This window comes from Sus scrofa, chromosome 5 (assembly GCF_000003025.6).
Source record: "Sus scrofa isolate TJ Tabasco breed Duroc chromosome 5, Sscrofa11.1, whole genome shotgun sequence".
NCBI lineage: Eukaryota > Metazoa > Chordata > Mammalia > Artiodactyla > Suidae > Sus > Sus scrofa.
The window spans coordinates 93,089,541-93,096,779 of NC_010447.5; the positions used below are offsets into that span (position 1 = coordinate 93,089,541).

The window sequence follows — 7,239 nt, forward strand, 5'->3', positions numbered from 1 at the left end:
GGATTAAGGATCTGGTGTTGCCATGAGCTACGGTGTAGGTTGCAGGTGCAATTCAGATCTGGCGTTGCTGTGGCTGTGGTGTAGGCTGGCAGCTGCAGCTCCAATTAGACCCCTAGCCTGGGAACCTCCATATGCTACAGGTGCAGCCCCCCCCCAATAAAAAGAAAAGAAAATATCTGTCTTATTCCCTAATAATACATACATACATGCACACATGCATGCACACACACACACACACACACACACACCACACACCGCTACCTGCAGGTTTTGTTTTCTAATAAAGAAGAGAAACCAGAAAACAGAAAAGGCAAGCAGGCAAGTAATGGCACCGTATCTGTTGTTGAGCTGGTCCAGATTGGATTTATCTCCCTTTTGTGGTTGGCACAGCTTTGTGTGGTTGGGTGTATGTGAATGGCTAGATTCATGTCATAGTAGTTACAGAAAATGACAGCATCTGTAGGCCACTCTGGGGTTGATGGAAGAGAAGGCTGCTCAAGGTGAGATGATGGCGTTAGGGCTCTGGTCACTCAGTCCCCACCAGGCTGCCCTAAAGGCCAAGGGGATCCATATCCCCTGTTCACTTTGCAGTTTGCCGCTGCACAGGGGGCACTGCTGGGAAGCTCTCCCCTTAGCTCGCAGACCTCCCCAGGAGATGTGATGAGCTTCTGGCCCCCTGAAGAGCTGCTAAAGGCATGAGCTGACCTAAAGGGGAGAAGACATTCTCCCTATCTCTTCATCAAATTCCGTGATGTTTGAGCAGCTTAAAGACCAGAACATTTGGTGGCATCTGCAGCTGGGATCTTGGATGTAGATACTGTCATTTCGCAGTGACGTCCATGTGTGAAGAAAAAGAACAGAACAGACTGTGTGGTGACGGAGGCTGACAGACTGGTTTGTAAGAAACCGTGAGTGAGAAATTGTGACTTATAAGAAATAGATCTTTGGCCATTCAGATGACTAAAATGGATTGTTCGTGTATGTTTTGGGCTTTGTCCAAGGTTCCTGGCTCATGTTTGTCAAAACCCTTGGGACTTCCTGGTCATTAAGAGCCATGGGAGCATCTTTGGTCACCACATTGGTCTTATGTCATCAGTTCCTAAAATTGCTTCCTAATCATAAGTGTGAAGTGGATGCCTGTTTATTCATAACAAGCCCCTTTCCACAGCACCCGAGTTTGTGTTAATGAGGTGCCTTTTGTGAGTGCTGAGCCTGGAGGCTGGCTGCCAAGGGAACCAAGGGAGAGGGCAGGACCTGGAGACTGAGCTCAGCCACCAATGGCTAATGCCGTCATCCGTCATGACTATGTAACAAAGCCTCCATAAAACCTGTAAAAGATGGGGTCCAGGGAGCGCCTGGGTTGATGAACACATAGGGATGGGGGAGGAGGGTGTGCTTGGAGAGAACGTGGGTGCTCCAAGCAGTTCCTTTTCCCTCGTCCTATGCATCTCTTCCACCTGGCTGTTCCCGAGCTGTGCCCTTCATCATCCATTGATCAGCTGGTGAGTCCATGGATTTCCTGAGTTGTGTGAGCCCCTCCAACTGAATCAGGCCCAAGGACGGGGTCATGGGAACCTCTGATTTATGCCCAGTCCGTCAGAAGGACAGGTATCAGCCAGGGTGTATGAGCCGTTTACCTGTGGCATCTGACGCTACCTCAGGGTAGAGAGTGTCTGAATTGAGCTGAACTGCAAGCCCCCAGCCAGTGTTCAAGAATTGCTTCTTGATGGTATAAGGGTGGAAACACCTCCCCTGTTGGAAACTGGTGACTAGAGCCCCTTTAACGAGGCTCCCCTTGGGGGGATACCCAGCACAAATTGTGGGGTACTTAGGCAGAGTTATTGGAGGAAACTTTTAACCCAAGAAAGAGCTGAGTCCCAAGAAAATCACTTCCCAAGGAGCTGAGAGGATTCAACAAGATAAGTCTTGTGAAGCTGGCCCACACTACGTGCTCCCTAAGTATGTCTTGGCTCTTCTATTAAACCCCTGTCTGCAAACAGAAAGTAACTCAAATGCACTTAAACTGACCAAAAATGATGTGCTTGTGTGTGTGTGGAAGGTGGAATGTGGTTGGTGCACTGTTTAGTGTAAGAAAATAGTGTTGTCTCGCGAGGCCTGAGGACCAGAATATACCTGACCCTTAGGAGGTGCTGGAAGCTGGACCTGAAAACCATTCAGAACTCAGGCAACCTCGGTAAGTGAATTTCTCTATGGACCCCTTGATAGTGAAAATGGCACAGCGTGACCCCTGGGCTCGCCTTCCCTCCAGCCCCAGTGTGAGAATTTCTTCATGCAGACCATCCGGCAGAAGAGCATCTGATGGGCCTAATGTGGGTGATGTGTCCAAACATTCTTTGAGAAACCTTTGGCCTGGAGTGTGGGACCCCAGAGCAGGAGCATGGACCCTTGGTGCCCCTCCTGCAACCAAGGTGAGTGAACGCCTGGCGCCCCTGTACCTCAGGTCTATGGAGGTCTCGGTAGGGAGCACAGCCTTTGCTCATCTTCCAGTAACTCAAAGAAAGACTAAGAAAAGGACTATTTACAAAGGTGAGAGGGATGGAGAAGTTAGGGATAAGGTAGCACTCAAACTGGGATGCTCCCACCCCTGGACCCAACCTGAAGAGGGGGAGGCATGGTTATCAGAACCCGGAGGAACCATGAGGTTCTTCTGTGGGCTGTGCTAACACGATTCTGCAAGGAGGGAGCCTGGAAAATAGGGTCCCTCGCATCACTCCCCTCCTGCCCTCGGATCTCTTGCAAGTCACTCTGTGGCTGAACTGGGAAGGAGACCCTTGTGCCTGAGCCTCTGCAGGCCCGCCTGCCAGGGAGGAGAGGAGAGAAAAAAGGTAGAGGGTGTGTCTGTAGGGCAGAGGGATACCTCTAGCACTGATACTGTTCCCATCACTTAGTCAGCAGAGGACATCACACCTCTACATGGTACCTACTGGCTCTCTTTAGAAAGCAAACCACAAGTTTATGGCATCACACCCATCATCCAGGCCCTAAGAGCCGTAGTTCCCACTTCAGTCAAAATAGGCTATTAAGGAGCTCCCATTGTGGCTCCTAGGTTAAGAACCCAACATAGTGTCTATGAGGATGTGGGTTCAATCCCTGGCCTCTCTCAGTGGGGTAAGGATCTGGCATTGCTGTAGGCTGTGATATAGGTCGCCGATGCAGCTCAGGTCCTGCATGGCTGTGGCCGTGGCGTAGGCCAGCAGCAGCAGCTCTGATTCAACCCCTAGCCTGGAACCTCCATATGCCATGGGTACAGCCTTAAAAAGAAAAAAAAAAAAAGAGGCTATTAACCATTCTATTTACTCCAAACTCCCACTCCTTGCCCTCTGACCCCCACTTATCCATCCAAGACAAAATTCACCTCCCATCTATTTCCTGAGGTCTTCCACCAAACAGTCTCTCCCGTCTCTGATTCTGTAAACTTGGTAAGGCTGGGTGCTGATTCATTTCCTACGTTGTGTTGTAATTTCTGTCCAGCTTCCTGCTCACTCATCTCTGTCCCTCTGGAAACTCGGACAGACCATTGCCCATAGATGACGTTCAGGAATGTTTGCGAAGCTGTTGAAGGGAGTTTGAAGAGTTTGGCAAATCTCTCTCTCTCTCTCTTTTTTTTTTTTTTTCTGGACCAGCATTCGTTCTTTTAAGATTGCTTAATGGATTCTTTAAGCTCGAAACTTGGAAAAACACGATTCAACAAGTTAGAACATTTGGGAAAGGATTTCCGTCTCCCTCACAACCCTGGCACAGCTCTGTTGCCTTGAGGTTACTCTTGAAGAACTTTGATTGTGTGACTGTTTCTGAGAAAGGGTTGGTGTTAACTCGCACAGGAGTGAATCACTCTCCTATATCTTACAGAGGGATGAGAGAAGAAATTAAAACTATTAGAACCCCCGTGAACTGCATTTTGGAGAAGACGTTAACTTAAAATCAAGTCACACAAGAGGAGATGAAGGTGAGTCTGAAAACACGCATGCAGCGTTCCGTCTCACACCTTTTAACCTCATTTGCAGAATTTACTTGGGGACCTGGGAAAACCTCTTAATTTTCTAAGTGAGACATTTAGGATTAGGAGATAGTTCATCCTTTCCGGTCTCATAACCTCAACGTCACCTTTGCGACTTCTGTCTTTATATTTAGAGACCCTTCCCTTCCTGTGAAGCTGCTATTTAAGGCCACCTTGTTAAAACATAGGTCATTAGCCCTTCTTCTTTTTTGTTTGTTTCTTAGGGCCACACCCGTGGCATATGGAGGTTCCCAGGCTAGGGGTCAAATCGGAGCTCTAGCCACTAGGCTACACCACAGCCACAGCCAGGCCAGATCCGAGCCACATCTGCAACCTACACCACAGCTCACCGCAACGCCGGACCCTTAACCCACTGAGCAAGGCCAGGGATCGAACCTGCATCCAATGAGCCACGATGGGAACTCCAGCCCTTCTTCAACCTGCCATCTTTCCAACCTGTTATTTCTACTCTGAAATTGTTTTTGTCGATCTCTTCTGTTCCCACCGTCCATGGAACACCACCCCGCACCTTTCCTTACAAAACATTGAATTTCCTTGACGCTGGGACTCTTTCACAAAGTTGTGAGTACTTAAAAAGGAAACACAAGGAAATCTAATGGGAGTTCAGTGCTGGGAGTGATAATAACCTGGACAGGTTTGTGAGAAGGATTAAATAAGGTAACGCAAAAGCAAAGCCCAGCCCCTAGAGGCACACGATAAATACAAAATAAACACTGGCTCTACAGATCTCCAAATAATGAGAAAATGGTCTCCTTTTCCAAGATTATTCATCGTTGGAGGCCAGACCTACAACTGATGTGTCTGCCATAAGCCTTGGGCTTACCCAACACCGCCTCTCCATACTTCTGGGCAAGACTTGCTTGGTTGGTGAATAAGCAAGTTTCGAAAAGAACAACGTTGGGCTCAGTGAGCTCATGTTGCTTTGCGTTACCAGTGATAACATGGAGAAAACAACAGCACTCACCTTGCAGGTCTCCCCACCAAAGTGCTTTGGTGTCTCTCATTGACAGATTCCATCTCTGTCTCTCAAGGTTCTCAGTTCTTTAACTTGGAAGGTCAAGCTTCTGCTATCATCCTAAACGCTCCTCTTGGGAGGGAAACAGTGCTTTCATATCGAATGGAAAGAGTTTCGCTGGGGAGCAACCCTCTGGCCTCGGTAACCAGTCTTCCTGGAAAAATACCAGACTACACAGGAAAATCCAATCCTGAATTCCCAGCTTGTAAGTCATTTTGTTTCTCCTCTTTGAATTCTCCAATTTCCTTCAAGTATACCACTGATTTTTATCTTCCCTCTTCCCAAGCCCTAAAATCCTGCAGTGAATGGTAATAATAACAATAAATACCTCCGATTACACCATGGTAAACTCTTGGCATACGCTGTCCCATTCAGTTCTCGTATTAACTCTATCATGTAGGGATGAACGTTATTCATATTTTACCTGCACTCCTGAGGTTCGGGGAAGTTAATTATCCAAAGACAGATTGCTGGTAGATGGTGAAACCAGAACTTAAGCTCATTTCTGAATCCCAAGATAATGCCTTTAATCTCTGTGCCTGACCATGCGTGGGACTTTCCTTCCTTTAACCTTCCCTCTCACTTGGCCGGTTTTGATGGTGTTTTTGGTGATATTCACTAAAGCATCTTGCTTTTGTCGGTTAGTCTAGGATTACATCTAATTCACTTTAACGCAAGGCTGAGCTCTGTAACAGATACAAAGAATTTTGCCCTTAATTTTCTTAAAACTTAACTTTCTTTCCCAAGTGAGGTGGACTGCCATTTGGACAACACATTCCGGTCTTACTTCCTCTCCGCACAAAATTGGTGAATGCCTTAGTAAAGAACTGGGCACAAAGCATTAACCTTGTGGTTCTATTAATTGTTGGTTCCCTGAAAAGACCACCAAATTAACCTATGGGTCAAGCAAAGCCAAGTTTACAACTTATTGCAGTGAAGGAGAATGCCATTTTGACATATTCTTAGTGTGTCTCAGAGGCGGCCTCAAGGGTGGTTATTTATGTACGTATTTATTTTTTAAATGATCTTTATTTTTTCCATTATAGTTGGTTTACACTGTTCTGTCAATTTCTACTGTACAGCAGAGTGACCCAGTCACACACACACATATATATATACACATTCTTTTTCTCACATTATCCTCTATCACGTTCCATCATAAGTGACTAGATATAGTTCCCTGTGCTATATATCAGGATCTCATTGCTTATCCATTCCAAATACAAGAGTTTGCATCTATTAACCCAAGATTCCTGGTCCATCCCACCCCCTTCCACTCTCCCTTGGCAAGCATAAGTCTGTTCTCCAAGTCTATGAGTTTCTTTTCTGTGGAAAGGTTCCTTTGTGCCATATATTAGATTCCAGATATAAGTGATATCATATGGTATTTGTCTTTCACTTTCTGACTTACTTCACTTAGTATGAGAGTTTCTACTTCCATCTATGTTGCTGCAAATGGCATTATTTTGTTCTTTTTTATGGCTGTGTAGTATTCAATGTGTATATATACCACATCTTCTTAATCCATTCATTTTTCCAATGGACATTTTAGTTGTTTCCATGTCTTGGCTATTGTGAATAGATGGGTTACATGGATATTTAAAAGGCTGAGGTGAGATTTTCAGTGTGGGTCCCTGCTTGTGACTGGGCCAAGTGCATGATACATTGGTTTAAGTTGGGTGAACTCAGCAAGGTCTGGGTTTTGAAGTAACTCCTGTTGAGTAAACAACCTTTTGATAAACAATCTGTTTTTTTCCATTTGAGCCAGCTATTCTTCAGATAAGTGAATTTTCAGAATGTTCTTGAGACAAATATTTTGCAGCTTTATCTTCCTTTTTAAAAAAAAAATTATGGCCACAGCCACAACATATGGAAGTTCCCAAGCTGGGAATTGAATCCAAGCCACAGGGGCCATGTAGGCTGTGGCTACCACAAACCAGATCTTTTAACCCACTATGCTGGTTGGGGTATTGAACTACAACCACGACAGTGACCTGAGCCACTACAGTCAGATTCCTAACTCATTGTACCACAGTGGGAACTCCACAGCTTGATCTTCTTGGGCAAGAACTTTCCAGAACAGAAAGTTATGTTAATGTAGCTGGCCCTATTTCATATAGCTGCCTGGAAATTTTCTCAGTTCTTTATGTCTCTTATCTGTAAATGGAGATGATTATAGCACTTA

At 45.8% G+C, this 7,239-nt stretch overlaps 1 long non-coding RNA gene across 1 annotated transcript; it reads left to right on the plus strand.

The window, feature by feature from the left end:
• Positions 258 to 6,134, plus strand: LOC106510436. Its single transcript, XR_001308912.2, has 3 exons — positions 258 to 2,429; positions 3,871 to 3,967; positions 5,071 to 6,134. It is a non-coding gene; the product is annotated as an uncharacterized LOC106510436 (long non-coding RNA).